Raw genomic sequence first — 17,701 nt, 5'->3', positions numbered from 1 at the left:
ATTGGGAGGGTAGGCTTATAGGAAGAGGTAAGTTTTTAATGCCTTTTTAAAGGCTTCCACCATTCCACTAAGGTGGATCTCTTCGGGTAAGGCGTTCCAAAGAGAAGGCGCTACTGTCATAAAAGCCCTTTGCTGGGTAGTCGCCAATCTCACCCTTGGATGACTGAGTACCAATTTTCCTGTTGAGCTGAGAGTGCGGGGTGGATTATGCAGGGAGACTTATGCAGAAATGTAGTTCTGATAAAAAAGTGTTAACAAACCCAGAATGCATGCATGAGATTATTCACATCTGTGGGCGGGGCTGGCATTGCGGGCTCCATCTTGCCAGGAAACAGACTCCTCCCCTAATGGTCTTCCCCACATGCACAACAAACTTACTCAGGCATGTATGGTACAACGGTACCTTTAATAAGAAAATAGCTTTGTGTCCAGAAGATAGTAACTCAAAACATAAAGTCCTGTCTTCAAGTCAGCCTTCCCAACGTCCCACTGAGGCAGGGCTTGCTTCCCAGAGCCTCCCTTTTTGACCCCACCAATCATCCTCTAAGTCCTGAGGATCTCTGGTTGTCTCATCCCCAGAACCAGCAAAAGTCCAGGCTCCCTCCTCTCGAGGGTTCCGCTGCCTCCCCTCTCCTTGGGTCCTCTGCCTTGGGCGTTGAGCCCTTCTTGGAAGAGGCGCCGGCACTCCATCCCTCCCTGGACTCCTTAAACACTGTTCTTTCCCTTGCCCGACCAGCTCTTCCACATCCATCCTTTCTCCCCACACACCTCAGCCCTTCTCCTTTTATATCCCTTCCAGCTCCTCTTTCTTCCTCCACTGGCTCCACCTCTGGGCTAACTTCCTCCTTCCCCTCAACTTCCACCACCTGGCTGCCCTTAGCCCCCTCAGCTCTCTCCACCTGGGTGAGTACCTCACTACAACATCGTTGCTCTAAAAATAAAATGACGTCTGAATTACCCCCTCTCCAAAGACATAGTGGATTTTCTGTGTAAGAATACTTTTTTTCCTGAAGTAGCATTCCATAATATGAATATCTCCCTTCATTGAAAGTGGTACAGCCAGAAACACGGCTTGCTGTGTCAGGCACAACTTAACTGAATAGATGTGGACATCTGCCATGTGGCTAGAACTAGCATGAATGATTTCTTTAAAAAGATAAGTTATATGGACAGAATTCCAAACCTGGAATGGGGTACAGGAGTTTTAATTCCCTACCACCACCTGCCAGTGCAGTCTTGATCAAGCCCCACACCTGCAATTTATGTTAGGAAAATGCAAAATACAGTAGCAAGATTAAAACACAACAAGGCAGGCAAAAATATTAAAGGCCCATAAGTCCTCAACAGGATCTTGGTTTGGATCTTTTGCCCAGTACAACTTTTCCAAACCTAGAAATGAACAAAATTCTTCCCCATCCTTGCAGTGATATCAGCTGGAGGAAAGAGAGAGAGGGAAACCATATAAGATGCAAGCCCAGTTGTCAAAGAATACTGGCCCAGATGGTGGTCAAGAACATAGAAGTATGAACAGCATTAAAAAGAGAAAGAAAAAATGTCTTAAGTAGTAACAAAGTAGGCTGGCTTGCTGTTCCACACTTCCTCCTCTTTTACTTAAACTTAATGAGGATGAATTTGGTATCTGCACTGCAGATATAATGCAGTTTGACACAGCTTTAACTGCTATGATTCAATGCTATGGAATTCTGAGAGATGTATTTTTTGAGACATTAAGTCTTATCTGTCGGAGAGCAACAACAAACTACAGTTCCTGGAATTCCAGAGCATTGGGCCATGGAAATTCGAGTGGTGGCAACCTGGATTATTTCTGCAGTGTGGATTCAGCCTATGAGAATGGAAATAGCTGAGGCAGAACAGATCAAATTGAGGATGGAAATAATTTAAATAACTTAAGGAAGAACAGTACATACTTCCCATTGTGGGAGGTCAATTCCACCGCACCACCACAGATGGGAAAAATGTGGCAGCTCAAAAGCATATTAGTAAATGGGTGGCAATGTGCACATACTCACATTAGTGCAGTTGCGTGCACACACAACCATTGAATAATATGGGATGGGGTGATGGGAGTTCCAATCCAGAGATAGCTAGCCTACCAATACAGCAAGACCAATGTATAATGCCATTGTAACTGACATGGCAAGTTCCTATGGAATCCTAGGATTTACAGCTTAGGAAGAGATGTCTAGAATTCTCAGCTAGACAGCTCTAGTGACTCAACAACTCAAGAGTTTCACAGTATAGAACCATGGCAATTAAATTGGAATCATGGTGTCATAATTATGTAGCATGAAAGAGCCCCGAATTTGGCCCCATTGTTTTGACTTTGGCTTAGCTCAAAGCAAAAGAGGCCCACTGCATGTTTTAGTTAACACTATATTTAGTATAATCTTCATCCAAGGCTAGTGAAGATGAAAGATTGGCAACTATACTTCTAATGACCTAAGATTCAGATGTTTTTAACCCAAATTCATGATTGATCTGTTATTTCTTCATGCTCTGAGCTTTGAAGATTTGAAATAAGGCATAGCGTCTCTATAAAACATTTATTTTAAAATGGGAGAAAGATCAGTCTAGGTATTTTTTAATAGCATTCCTTTAGAAGAAACAGACAATTATTCTTCATGTCCTCCCACCTTTTGGCTGTGAGTGGATAATAAGATACTTGTTGTACTAACATGCTAGAATAAACTAACTGCATTCCAGAAAAAATAAATTTAATTAGATTTTTAAAGGGAAAAGTGCTATTACTGTATAATTCTATTTATATGAACCTAATGTATGTATGTGCCTTAATGTTGCCTGTTGACTTAGCAAGACCCAATGAATTTCATAGGTTTTTTTTTAAAGCAAGAGTCGTTTTTCCAGTTCCTACATGAAATATGTTAAAGATTCCAAAACTGAAGCTTTTCTTCTGTTGCTAAAATGTCAGAAAGGCACAGTAGCTAATTCTGTTCATATGCCCTGGGTCTACTCTAGAATTGTTCTAGTTAGGAAGGAAGTGTGTGTTCTTTTTAACTGAAGTTTTATCACCCAAGATACCTTTTAATTTTAATTGTTTGCTTCTATGACATGTACTAGCTTCCTGGCTTCTTTCAAGTGACAATTGATTCTTTTTCTTCACAAGTTTCCTCAGTGGTAAAGGCTAGTGGCACCCAAACTTTTTACCCTTGGGACCCCCCTTTACATGTATTTGTGGATGTTGCCCTCCCCTCTACTCAATGTATATGAATAAAAATATTTTGAATAAAATGTATATTTTCATTTGCACATTCACGTATATTCAGATTTTAACATTTTAGAAGGAAGTAACATCATTCAAATCACAATAGTTTTATTTAAGTAAATTCAATATTTAACTCGATGCATATACAAATTTTACACACATAAAAAGTTCAAGAGGAGGAGGGGGGAATCAGGACCTCCAAGTCTCGCTCCCCCCTTGGGTCCCCCAGAGGTCTCACCCCACTATTTGAGAACCAGTAAAGGCTGTAATTCTACATACTGTACATGTATTTGTGAGTGACTACCACTGAACTCAGGAGCCCTGCATAAGACTGAGTACTTGAAGAACTTTTTCACAAAACTAGGCAGTTGCATCAACAAGGGAAAGGATCAATGGATTTTACCATTATCAGATGCATAGCACAGTGTTCAGTAGTGGAATGCATTCCTGTTATTTTCAAAACCTGAGCAGGTCACATTCCCCAGGGTGGTTGAGAAGGAGGGGACATTATAAATTTTTTCAGGCCGGTAGCCCAGGAAACAATACACAAGTATGTTGTTATTAAAGAAGTTAATTGTGTTCACTTCGGCAGCACATATACTAAAATCGGAACTATACAGAGAAGATTAGCATGGCCCCTGCACAAGGATGACATGCAAATTTGTGAAGCATTCCATTAAATAATTTAAATTTGTTTGCTGTAAAATGGGCTTTTAATTTGAGCAAATGCTGCCCCTTTCCTATTTAAAATGTTTAAATTACTTCTTCAGTTGTCTTATACTTTAAAGAATCTGGGTGGGCCTTTTTGTTCTGAACTTAATGTGCTTCTTTGGTTTTATAGTGAACCATCCTGAGTCCCATGTGGTGGGAGAGAAAGGTTGTGTACCACTCCAACAAGCAAATAAACAAATAGCAGATTATAGCAGGAGAAATTCTGTGCATGTATCTAAATTCCAAATGAGATCTATGCATTTATCAAAACAATTTAACATGGCAGTCTTAAATCTTAATATGGCAATATATGCAAAAGAGAAAATTAAGATTTTTAAACCTAAATTTTAATTTTATTCATTTTTTTCTTATTAATCTCTCAAATTATCTCCTCCTCCCTACTTAAAATGTTCTGAATAATTGGAGGAAAATATTGGCGATTATTGGACTATAAATTTTGTTCATTTATTGTGTTCTAGTATTTATACTTCAATTGTTTCTATTCTTCCTTGGAAAGAAAGTTCAAATACTTTGGCCCATACTGAGGGGCTCAAACGTGTCTGAGTCATTATGCATTCCTTATGGTTCTTTGTTATAGTCAGGAAAATGTAACTAGTCACTTACGTCTTTCATTGAAATCAATGGAATTTAAAAGTGCTAAACTTTGGCTAGATATTTCTCAGCGTGTTCTGACAATCAATGGCTTTTCCTGTGGCCATTTCTGAGGAAAAACTATCCTTAACTTTTACCCCAGGGGTATCATATAGTACAACTTGGGGTTTCCGTTACTGCATTTTACAACAGCAGTAATGCAAGAATTTACTGCTGATGTTATAGGGTGAGACAAAAGTGTGCCATTTTATGAAGCCATTAAACACCTTGAAATTTCCCCACATTGAACATCAAGGTTACTGTGTTTCCAAATGTTCCCTGGCACTGCCATTTAGTATGTTTAACCCTGTAGTGTAATAAAATTATATGGTTTGACCAGATATTCAGTAATCCTGGAAGATATAGCATCTGGACAATGTTTTGAGTGCAATTGAATACCTCCGAGACGTCATTGTCAAAATGAAACATCACTCTATCACCAGTACTTGTTAGTAAAGAACACCTGGTGTACACACAGCAAGGTTATTAAATTTCTCTTTCACAAAGAGGCCTTTCAAGGATCATGGAGTTCCCACCTCCCACTTTTTTTTTATGATCAAGATGAAAGTTTAAAATGGGATACCAGAAGGGCTCTATTGTTTTGTTTGTAGATTGACCAGCATTTGGAGAACAGGAATAATTTATGCAAAGCTTTCTAGAAAATGAGGAAAGGAAATAATACCTGCAACTTGAGGTGCACTGTCCCCAACAGAGGCTGCATCTAGCAGCGGAAAGGTCAGAAGGATGAGAATAGTTGGAAGGGATCTTACGTTGTTTTTCTTCCACAGGTTAAATTGTTACCTTTACAAGTTATTTTGAAATATTTGAAGGCAGAGCACCAGTGGGATGTAGTGTTAGAATTTTGGAGTGGGATGTGGCATACAGGTTCTTGTCCCTATGAAACAGAATGGGTGAACTTGGGCAGTCATTCTCTTTTAGGCTGATTTACCCCAGGAGGTTGTTATGGGGATAAAGCAAGGAAAGGGAGAGCTCCAGCGTTCAAATCTGTGTAATGATGACTGCATTCCCCCTGTATAGACATTACAGCAACTATCTATTATGATACCACTTGAACTACCATGGCTTAATGCTATGAAAGCCTGGGAATTGTAGTTTTGTGGAACATTTAGCCTTCTCTGTCAGAGAGCTCTGGTGCCACAATTAATTACAGTTCCTAGGATTCCATAGCATTGAGCCATGGCAATTAAAGTGGTGTCAAACTGGATCATTTCTGTAGTGCAGATGCAGCCTGAAAGAATAATTCATGGGAAGCAGAATTCTTATTCTGCTTTCTAGCATTGCAAACTGGAAGTATTCTGGATTTCAAGATACCGAATTATAGCTGCAAGAGGGGAATCCTAATGAGAGAACCAGTGAACTGGAACCTTACTATTTGAGGTTTCTACCTCCAACAAGGGTAAAACTTTTTTTTATTATTAATTTGGGACAGGATTGGCATGTTTTAACTTAACACCAACAAATCCATGTTTTCCTGATGGAAAAGCATGAAGGCTTTTTGAGAAATTCAGTGACCTTTGCCTAACAAAGGGGCATGTGGCCTCACAAAGATGGAGACATATTGGATTGCAAAGGTAATATATTTTTTGTGTTGCAAATGTTCAATTTCTAGGACTTTGTGAATCTCTCAGAAGCCACATGGCCAGAAGGAGGAGGTGCAAGTATGCAATGCCGTCCATACCATCTGAACTAAGAAGAGAAACAGCAAAATGCAGGCCAATGACTAACGTCTTCAACTTTTTTGTCTTGTATGATTTACTGTATAACACCTTGCCTGATGAAGAAGCCAGTGGAGCTTCAAAAGCTTGCAACATGTATATTGTGCATTTTAGTTGACCAATAAAGGTATCACTATTTGGTGGATTTTTTATATTATTTGATTTGCTATATGGCCAATACAGCTACCCCTGGATGTTTTCTTAGTATGTAACACAAGGCTCATGTGTTTGGGTTAATAAAGTGTTTTATTAGCTTGTGTGTATGCTAAAGAAAGAATCTCATGTGGTGGAGTAAACCATGAGCACTCCTTTTGTATGAGCAAGGGTCATTGCCCTTTGATTCTACTTGAATGTTTCTGTTTCTCTATGCCAATGTGGTGTAGTGGTTTGAGTGCTGGACTATGATTCCAGTGTTCAAATCTCCACTTGGCCATAGAAACCAACTGGGTGACCTTGGGAAAGTCACAGTCTCTTACCTTCAGAGAAAGGCAGAGGTAAGTCTTTGCTTAAGATCCTGCCAAGAAAACCCCATGATAGGCTCACCTTACAGTCACCATAATTCAGAAACAACTTGAACATGAAACAACACTAAGAAAGTAATGTGAACCTGTAAAATAACTTCTGCACCACATGGAAATGAATATGGTGGGTTTCTGTCTCCTCATCCCATCTCCAGACATACTCTCTCTGTAATTATTAGATCTTACTAGCAACCTGTCTTTCTAGGGTGTTTTCTGGAAAGCTGTGGATTAATTTGGCAATTTACTGCTGATTACTTTGGGTAAGTAAGGCCAGTGATATATCCAGGACTCTTGTTCATTAGATTTGCCTGTTCAACTCAAAGGAGAAGTTATTTAATGAAGAGGAACTAGCTCAAGACATTTTGCTATCTGAAGCAGAGAGTAATAGTGCACAAAAGTTCTATATACATTGGGAGCATATGAGGGATGTTCTGGAATGAAGTGATAAATGCTTAATTTTCCAGTGTACTGAATACTCATAACTGGGGTTGACTGCCAAAGATCTTCCTGTACAACATGTCTAGAGTTTATTGGAGAATCTGGAAAGCTTCCCATAGTTTTTAATGGACAATCAAGCAGACATTCAGAAAAGGATAGGGCTTCTTCATCTTAAATACAACTACCATTAAGATAATTAAAGACATTTAATATCCTAAATGCTTTTGAAAACTGAGTGTCAGTGGACATCTGGAACTATGAGCAAGCATTGTGGCATCCTGAGATCGTTTTGCTTCAAATATTTTCCTTTTTTAAACCATTAAACAATTATCTTAAGATAAACACCAAAAGCAGAAAATGTTTCAGTGTTTATATGTGTTCTCCTCCTTATTGTACATATAAAATACTTGTGTGGTTGGGTGGGTTTTCCTGTTCATTTCAAGTTAGGAGCTCACATTGCATAAAATGACTGGCCCTTAGTCACTGATATAACTCTTAAAGTATGTGTGGCCAATTTTGCCTTTCTTTAGTTTGTGTGAATAGAACAGATCTTAATTTTGCATGACAGGACCATTTTGGCAAAATGTACCATTTGCTAAGAGGTAGTTAATATCCACTGTGCACATCACAGTGTGTATTTTTCCACCCCCCACCAGCTATAGCCAAGTAAATGGGAGTGGAAACAAGCAGTGAGACAATGAGATGGCATCATTGTGATGTATGTCACATGTCACTATGTGAAGGGCAGAATTGAAGCATTCCTATGTCTCCTGTGACATGAGGTCCCATCCTTTGTGCATTTTGTGCCAGGTGTCTAAAGAAGAAAAGCCCTATTAGACAGGCCATTATTATTATTATTATTATTATTATTATTATTATTATTATACAGCGCTATACATACAAACAATAAAATTGATAAAAATTAAACCTGCCAATGGCGTATATTCTACAAAATAGATATAAAACAATAGATAATACAAAATAGAATTAAATAAAAATAAGCAGGCAACAAATCAGATAAACAATCACACAATGCCTGGGAATGCTTCCCTGAACAATATAGACTTCAACTCAGTTTTGAAAGAAGAAGTGATGACCCGTGCTTGTGGGGGAAGGAGGTTCCAGGAGTGAGGGGCAGCAATTGAGAAGGGACGAATCTGGAATGGGGCAGTGGAGATCCTAGGTTGGGACAGCAGACCTTGACTACCAGAACGGAGGATACGAGTGGGAATGTGAGGAAAAAGAAGCTCAGATAAATAAGGAGGGGCCAGCCTATGCAGGGCTTTAAAAGTTAACAGCAGAAGCTTATACAGAATACAGAAGGGGAAAGGGAGCCACTGAAGGGATGATAGTAGAGGAGAAACATGGTCAAAGCGGTGAGCAGATGTAATAATGCATGCAGCTGAATGCTGGACAGAAATTAAAGGACGGAGGTGAGAGAGAGGAAGCCCTGCCAGAAGGAGGTTACAATAATCTAGTCATGAGGTGATCAGAGCATGGACCAGAGTCTTGGCAATAGAGGCCGAGAGAAATGGACGGATTTTAGCAATAATGTAGAGAAAGAATCTACAGGCCTTGGCTGTGGACTGGATCTGGGGGATACATGACAGAAAAGAATAAAAAATGAAACCAAGACTGCGGGCTTCCTGGACCAGTTAAATAGAGATGTCATCAACAGAAACAAAATAGGAGTATTGAAAGGTGGACTTAGGTGGAAAGACTAGAAGCTCCATCTTGGACATGTTGAGCTTCAAACGTCAATGGTGCATACACTGAGAGATAGCTGTAAGACAAGATGAAACTTGCTGTTCAAGACCCGGAGAAAGGTCAGGGGTGGAAAGATAGAGCTGAATGTCATCAACGTACAGATGACAGGAAAAAACTAAAAGAGCTGATAAGTTTTCCTAGGGACAATGTGTAAAGAGAGAAAAGTAGGGGACATAAAACAGAGCCCTGGGGAACTCCAAAAGATAACGGAACAGTGGACGAAGTCTGACTATCCGTGACCACTGCAAAATATCTATCTGACAAATAATAATAATAATAATAATAATAATAATAATAATCGGTTTTATTTATATACCGCCCAATCACTGGGAATCTGAGCGGTTTACAATAGAGGGGATAACAGACAGTTCCCTGCCCACAGGCTTACAATCTAAAAGACACGATACAAAAGGAGAAGGGAATGGTGAGGGGGGGGAGGGAATCAGGTCCAGCATTCTTCTCTCCCTCTGAGGCCTGGACCAAGGCAGATGGACCGGAGGGAGGGCTCTTCTTCTTCAGGCTAGCCCTGATGGAACTAGCCTGATTTAAACCAATCAAGAACAGAGTCCAAGAACCTGAGGTCAGAAAATATATCAACTAGGAGACAGTGATCCATGGTGACGAAGGCCGCTGACAAATTGAGAAGAACGAGAACAGAGTAAAGGCTATTTGCCTTGGCCTGCAAAAGAGCATTGGAGATCTTTGTGAGGGCTGTCTTTGTAGAGTGCTGTAGGTAGAAACCAGACTGAAAGGGATTGAGAATGGAGTTGGCTTCAAGAAACTCAAGACAGCGAGAATAAACAACCCATTCCAAAACCTTAGAAAGAAAAGGAAGAGGAGAAATAGGATGATAGTTAAACAAAGAAGAGGGGTCAAGAGAAGTTTTTTTTTTCAGAATTGGGGAAATGAGAGCATGTTTAAAGTCCAAAGGAAAGGAGCCCGTAGAGCCAGAGAGATTAAAGATATAGAGAAGCAAGGGCAGAAAAGAAGGGGCTATAGAGATGAGAAGACGAGAGGGAATTGTATCAAGAGAAAAGGTTGCAGGTTTGGAAGAGTTCAGCAGTGTAGAGAATTCGTCCAAAGAAACAGGAGGAAACACAGAGAGTTTTTTAGTTAATGGTGCCAGAAGATTAGTGGTAGAAGACAAATCAGGAAGAATTATCTCAGATTGAATAGTGGTGATCTTAGTGATGAAATAGTTGGTGAAGTCAGTAGGGGAAAATAATGAAGAGACGGGGGAGGGGAATGTTTCAGCAAAGTGTCGAAGCAGAAGAACAAACGCTGCAGGTGCTTCTCGTTGGCGCAGATCAACGATTTATAATAATTCAGTTTTGCCATAGACAGGGCACGTGTCTATCACAGTGCACTTTTCCATTACAAATCTGCAGCAGTTTGTTCACGTTTGCAATAGGCAGCAGAAAGCTGAGTTGTGGCATGGATTGAATATTCCTATAGTTTCCATTCTAATGACTGCAAACCCAAATGCAAAATATATTTTACTCTGCATGACATTTTAACAAGGTGAGATATGATTCTGTGAAAGCAGCACCTTCTCAATAAAATGGTACAGTCGATGAGAGAAGAGCATACATTATTCTTCCCTACTCTGCATCAATAGTTCAGTTTCAGTTCAAATTGCTTTTGAGATGTTCTGCCAAATGTGTTTAAAGCTGGAGATCCATGGACAGCAACCTCCATGCATCACTTGTCCTGCTAATAAGCATTGCTCCAGGATAGTGGGATGCAGATCCAAAAGGAAAGGCCCAAATGATCAATCCTGCCAATGTAGTTCAGTTGCATAAAAGTTCTTCTAGCGATGTGGGAACTGGTTAAAGACAAGTGACACCCTTGAGACTGAAAGAATGTCTGAATTACATCTCAAAGAACAAAAGTAAAGTGAAACTCCAAGTCAACGTCATTCACAGAATGCTGGTATTTAAGACTTAGCTAAATTTCCTGAAACTTTGCTGTGGCGCTAGCCTTCATTATCTTGAAGACCTCAGTATGAAGTAGTGCTGACTTACTCATTAGTGGATCCATTGAGATAATGAGGACTTGGATCTGTCATGAAACACCACATTACGTGAACTGGATGAGGGCCAAGTCACACAACCAATTTTATTTGGCATCCATAACAGCTCTTTTTTATTTATTTGAATTTTGACTAGATTTGGGCATGTTGAGCCATTTTCTCTTTTCTAGACCTAACTCATTTGGCAGAGAGCTCAGATCAAGGGAGCCACAGTCTTGGCATACTTCTAGTCGTTCTGAAAAATGTTTTAGAATGCCAAAATATTTTGGAAAAACCACAACTTGCATGGCTTTCTCCTCCCCAACCCACCCAATGGCCATATAATCTCGTCCTCAGCTGGTTCAGTGGAGTACTGTGTGCACATGGTGTCTGAACTCTAAAAACCTCATGAATTTCAGTTCTCACAGGGAATTAGTCTCTCATTTCAGATGTGTCCGGAATCCTGCAGTCTCCTGGGACTTGAATTAGAGGGGAAAGAAAAACAGCCACACCTCAGGATCATAAATACCAAAAGAGTTCACCATGTCTGATGCAACAATAAGGAATGCCAGTTCAAGGAATTATTAACCATGTGTTGTAGGTGTGTCATTGCCAGGAAAAATGTCTGAGCTTCATAAATCCTGTTATTATACTTGGCTCGACCAAATTATATGCATTTTATTTTAAAAGAAAAATAGGTGACTGAACTATTTGTTGTCCTTCTGGCATAAGCTTGCTGAGTAGCATTGTGGGCATTTTACAGAACGTATGTATGAGACAAATGTCGAGGAATGTGGTGGAAAGCTGCTGTTAAATACTGTCTTATATGTCAGGTTGAGAATTGATGACTCAGAGAGAATTGCTTAACACAATTGATTTCAAAGAGGAATGAAGAAATCCTGGTTTGGTTTTTCTTTCCCTATGCTTGCTATCTTTGCTTGGCTAGGAAACAGTATGAGCAATATTAAAATTCCTTATTCAAGCACAATGATATACACACAATATGGTTTCATAATGACATGTTTTCCTGCTGGATTGACAACCAGGGACCCAAAGGGGTATTGGGTGCAGTACATGCTTTGTAACCCATTAAAGGTTCCTTGCACTTTGTAGGCAAACCCTTCCTGATATTGGCTTGGAAAATATTGGGCCCAGACAGGCTAAGGATTGGAGTGCAGCTTTGGAGCAGTTTCTGGACCATTATTATTATTATTATTATTATTATTATTATTATTATTATTATTATTATTATTTAGCACTGTAGATTTGCACAGCGCTATACATAAAACAATAACTATTTAATCACTTCCTGTATTGCTATGTATTTTATATGTATTATCCTACTAGAGAGGCCCCCGCCATCTTTCCCTTCTCCTTCTGTGTCGTGTCTTTTAGACTGTAAGCCCAAGGGCAAGGAACCGTCCAATTAAAAAGATTGTATGTACAGCGCTGTGTAAATTTACAGCGCTTTATAAATATAGCTTAATAATAATAATAATAATAATAATAATAATAATAACAACAACTATGGCCCGTTACAGACCGCCCAAAAGGGGCGGTCTTGGGCCGCTGCCGGTTGCAGCGCGGGGAAGCCGCTGCAGCCAAACCGTGCGACTCCCCAGCGCTGTAAAAAAGGAGCGCGAAAATCGCGCTCCTTCCAGCAACCCGGAAGAGACGTCGCAAGTGCCAAAGCGATTTGCGGTGTCTTTTGGGGTTTTGGATGTCCAGACGCACAGCGTCCGTTACGTCAAGATGACCGCTCCCATCTCTTCCGATCTTAGAGCTGTTATGGTACGGAATATGTGCGAGGGTCAAGGCGCATCCGGAAGCGCCGTCCCTCACGCGTATTCACGGCGCGACGACAGCGCCGCTTAGGCCCGTCTATAACGCGCCTATATAAGAGTAAACCTGCCTATGGCAGGCATCATTTAAACAGCATACCTCCAATGTGACCAGGAGCAGCTTTATTTTGACTTGTCTGTTAGGGCCCTATTATTTGCATGCCCTGATCAGATCTAATCAGCCATTTCTCATTAGATTAGAAACCATCACCTCCTTTACCTCCAGTATTACAGCAGAGGTAAGGCGCTCACAATAGGTTCCCTTGAATGCTGTAAGACTTCCACCACAGTCTTGGTTTTAGACTTATCTCTGTCGTCACAAATGGTCACTTATGTATGTTTTGACAACTAAAACTATGTTTTGGGAAAACCAGTGTGATGTAATGCTTAGACCATTGGACGGAGACTTCAGATATACAAGTTCAAATTCCCACTGAACTTATAAATTTTACTTAGGCCGTCCATCTTCCCTCCCTAATCAACCTCACAGCATACATGTTACATGCCCATATTCAGTTTACTAGAGAAAGGTTGGGATTTAAATGTAATAAATAAACAGCCAGGCCCTCCCCAATCTAGCCTCCTCTAAGAGGGAATATTAAGAAAATTCTCACTTTGAGCCCTTATTTTGTATATAAATGCTGTTAGTGAAGGATAGACTATAAAGAGAAGTATTTTAAAATGGCATTAGTCTAATAGTTGTTTTATATTTGAATTAATAAGATAGAAAGTTATAATACAAATTGAGGCAGCCGATGTTAAGATAACTGTAGCACCAAGCAGCTGGGAAATCGGACAATGGCCCAATGGGAAAAACAATAGGAATGACTGTCAAAGCCAATGGTTTCCATTCAACAAGGTTTACAAAGAAAAAACTTGTTGGAATGTGCCCTTAAGCTGTGGTCCAGCTAAGGAATCTTTCACATGATAGCATTGGCTTTCTTTCCAACAATATTTCATGACATTTTGGATGACAACAGGGCACCTCAAAGTTGAAAATATCATCTGAATAGAAGTACTGAAAATCACAATATACAGTACCTTACATTCTTTCAATTCACAGTGGTAGCTCAATTACAAAATGTGATAGTAAGAAAGGTCAGTCTATATTGCAAATTTCTTATAGGTGAGTGAAGTTATCAAGATTTTGTAAGTAGATTAGAAAAGGATAACTAAATCTACCAAGTCATTTTTAAGTGCGTCAGCAAGATGTGACAACTATGCATGCAGTTAAAGCATGCTGTAAATTGAAACCACCTGAAAATGGGATGTAGACTAAATTATATTGAGTCCAAATTGAATTATTTTCCACAAAATGATTGACAAAAATGTGCTGATAAGAAAAAGATATAATATCAAAGCTATGACAAAAATTAATTGTTCTTAATCTCTCTCTTTCTCTCTCTCTCTCTCTCTCTCTCTGAAAAAAAAAATACTGACTACAAGTTGAGGATCTGCTGACTGCATATTTGTTTTCCACTTACCCCCACAGGTGTGTAATTTTATTACATTTTTTAAAAAAATGATTTTATTGGGGGGAAAAAACACAAAAAAACAAAAACAAAAAACAAAACAAAAAACAAAATCCATAACAACTAACAGTACAAACAACACAAAGTTTTTGGGTGAGAAGTATACCTCTACATGAAATGACAAATCAACCATTATATTTGGATTGCTGCAGTTACAGGAGTGTACAATCATGTAAAAAGTTTAACAGGTGGGTATCTCTGGAAGTGAACCTGGGGAGATGAGATGGTCGAGATTCAACACTTAATTTTAGACTGTAAGCTCCATGGAGACAGGAAACTGTTACCGTATATACTCAACTATAAGTCAAAAATATATGCCCAAATATTGACCCTAAAATCCTGGGTCAGCATATATGGATCAATGCAGTAATACTAGAGAGTAATACTCTCTGCTAGCTTCTTTTGGCCTCCAACCACACTCCAACGCTTCAACTCATTCTCTTGGTCACTGTCTTGATCTAGTTCTTGTTGCAAACTGTGCCATTTCTGACACCTGGCACTTGACTTTCCACTATCTGATCATCATTTAATCTCCTTTGCTCTTACTTATACTCCTCCTCCTCGTCATACTGTTCAACGCCATTTTTGTGATCTTCAATCTGTTGACTCTAACCATCTTGGTCTGACCCTGGATTCAACTCTCTCTTCCCTAAATCTCGGGGATTCTGCTGATTCAGCAATGTCTTTATTCAACTCCACTCTCTCCTCGACTCTTGACCATTTTGCCCCTGTCTCTGTACGCACTTCTTCCTCTAAGACTAGGCCTCAGACCTGGCTTACCCCCAACTTTAAGTTTCTCCGGTCCTGCTCTAGAGCGGCCGAACGTCTTTGGAGAAAGTCCAAACAGTGGGCTGATTTTATCCATTTCAAACTTGTTCTTTCTTCCTTCTCACGCGCCCTCTCTATGGCAAGACAGATTTATTACAAATCATTGATCTCCGCCAGTGAGAGGCGCCCGCATCAATTATTCTCCACCTTCAACATGTTGCTTAAACCTCCCTCTCCTCCCGTCTCTTCATCATTCTCTCCTAATGACTTTGCTAATTATTTCATCTCTAAGATTACCACTATTCGCTCTGAGATAGTCCCCCCCCCGATTCTTCTTCTGCTCATAATCTTCTATTGCCCTCGCCTAAAAAATTTTCTGTGTTTCCTCCTGCTTCTTTGGATGAACTCTCTACACTTCTGAACTCTTGCAAACCTGCAACCTGTCCTCTTGATCCAATTCCTACTCGTCTTCTAATTTCTATAGCTCCCTCTTTTCTGCCCTCACTTCTCCATATCTTCAATCTCTCTCTCTCTACAGGCTCCTTCCCGTCGGACTTCAAACATGCTCTCATTTCCCCAATTCTGAAAAAACCTTCTCTTGACCCCTCCTCTTTGTCTAGCTATCGTCCGATTTCTCTTCTTCCCTTTCTTTCTAAAGTTTGGGAACGGGTTGTTTATTCTCGCTATCTTGAGTTTCTTGAAGCCAACTCCATCCTCGATCCTTTTCAGTCTGGTTTCCGCCCAAGGCATTCTACAGAGACAGCTCTCACTAAGATCTCCCTTTACTCTGTTCTCATCCTTCTTGATTTGTCTGCAGTCTTTGACACCGTTGATCACTTTCTCCTAATTGACATACTCTCTGACCTTGGGTTCTCAGACTCTGTTCTTGACTGGTTTAGATCTTACTTGTCTGGCAGATCTTTTGCAGTAGTTGCAGGTGGTCAGACTTCTTCTCCTGTTCCCTTATCTGTTGGAGTTCCTCAGGGCTCTGTTCTGGGTCCCCTTCTGTTTTCTCTCTACACACTGTCCTTAGGAAAACTCATCAGCTCTTTTGGTTTTTCCTACCACCTGTATGCCGATGACACCCAGTTGTATCTTTCCACCCCTGACCTTTCTCCAAGGCTTGAACAGCAAGTCTCATCTTGTCTCACAGCTGTCTCGCAGTGGATGCGCCATCGGCGTTTGAAGCTCAACATGTCCAAGACGGAGCTTCTTGTCTTTCCTCCTAAGCCCACCCTTCAACACTCCTTTTCTGTCTCTGTGGACAACATTTCTATTCAACCAGTCCAGCAAGCCCGCAGTCTTTTGGAGTTCCCCAGGGCTCTGTTTTATGTCCCCTACTTTTCTCTCTTTACACATTGTCCCTAGGAAAACTTATCAGCTCTTTTGGTTTTTTCCTGTCATCTGTATGTCGATGACATTCAGCTCTATCTTTCCACCCCTGACCTTTCTCCGGGTCTTGAACAGCAAGTCTTGGTTTTATCTTTGATTCTTCTTTGTCGTGTATCCCTCACATCCAGACCACAGCCAAGGCTTGTAGATTCTCTTTGTACAATATTGCTAAAATCCAACCTTATCTCTCCGCCTCTATTGCCAAGACTCTGGTCCATGCTCTGATCACCTCATGACTTGATTACTGTAACATCCTTCTAGGAGGGCTTCCTCTGTCTCACCTCCATCCTTTAATTTCTGTCCAGCATTCAGCTGCACGCATCATCACATCCGCCCACCGCTGTGACCATATCTCTCCTGTGTTGGCATCCCTTCACTGGCTCCCTCTCCCTTTCCACATTCAGTATAAGCTCCTGCTGTCGACATTTAAAGCCCTCCATGGACTGGCCCCTCCTTACTTATCAGACCTTCTTTCTCCTCACCTTCCCACTCGGGCCCTCCGTTCTGGTAGTCAAGGTCTGCTGTCTCAGCCCAGGATTTCCTCTGCCCCATCTCGGATTCGCCCCTTTTCACTCGCTGCCCCTCACTCCTGGAACCTTCTTCCTCCACAAGCAAGAGCCATCACTTCCTTAACCAGTTTCAAAACGGAGCTGAAGACCATCCTGTTCAGGGCAGCGTTCCCAGGCATTGCATAATTGTCACTTGCTATTTGATGTTCTTTTGTTGGCTGTTTTATTGAATCATTTCCTGTATTGCTATGTATTTTATATGTATTATCCTACTAGAGAGGCCCCTTCCCCACCACCACTCCCTTTGTGTCGTGTCTTTTTAGATTGTAAGCCTGAGGGCAGGGAACCATCCAATTAAAAAGATTGTATGTACAGTGCTGTGTAAATTTACAGCGCTTTATAAATAAAGGTTAATAATAATAATAATAATAATATAATAATAATAATAATAATAATAATAATAATACTGCTTAGAAAGGTCTTGAAAGAAGCACCACTCTCTGTGCCTCAGCAGTGATTTCTGAAAGAGCTGCCCAGGCAGGAGTGTGTGTGTGTAATAGGTTATTACCTTCTTGATCTG

General features: G+C 40.4%; 1 protein-coding gene and 1 non-coding gene across 3 annotated transcripts in view; both read left to right on the top strand.

Annotated features, from left to right (window-relative positions):
• Positions 1-17,701, top strand: part of LOC121925521 (protein WWC3-like) — a 529,629-nt gene that overhangs the window by 246,814 nt on the left and 265,114 nt on the right. The window lies entirely within an intron of this gene.
• On the top strand, positions 3,821-3,927 carry LOC121927430. The gene has a single exon (XR_006103204.1). It is a non-coding gene; the product is annotated as a U6 spliceosomal RNA (small nuclear RNA).

The sequence above is a fragment of the Sceloporus undulatus genome, chromosome 3 (assembly GCF_019175285.1).
Source record: "Sceloporus undulatus isolate JIND9_A2432 ecotype Alabama chromosome 3, SceUnd_v1.1, whole genome shotgun sequence".
NCBI classification, from domain to species: Eukaryota; Metazoa; Chordata; class Lepidosauria; order Squamata; family Phrynosomatidae; genus Sceloporus; species Sceloporus undulatus.
The sequence above is the reverse complement of the archived record's forward strand: the minus strand, read 5'-3'. Positions and strand labels throughout refer to the sequence as shown.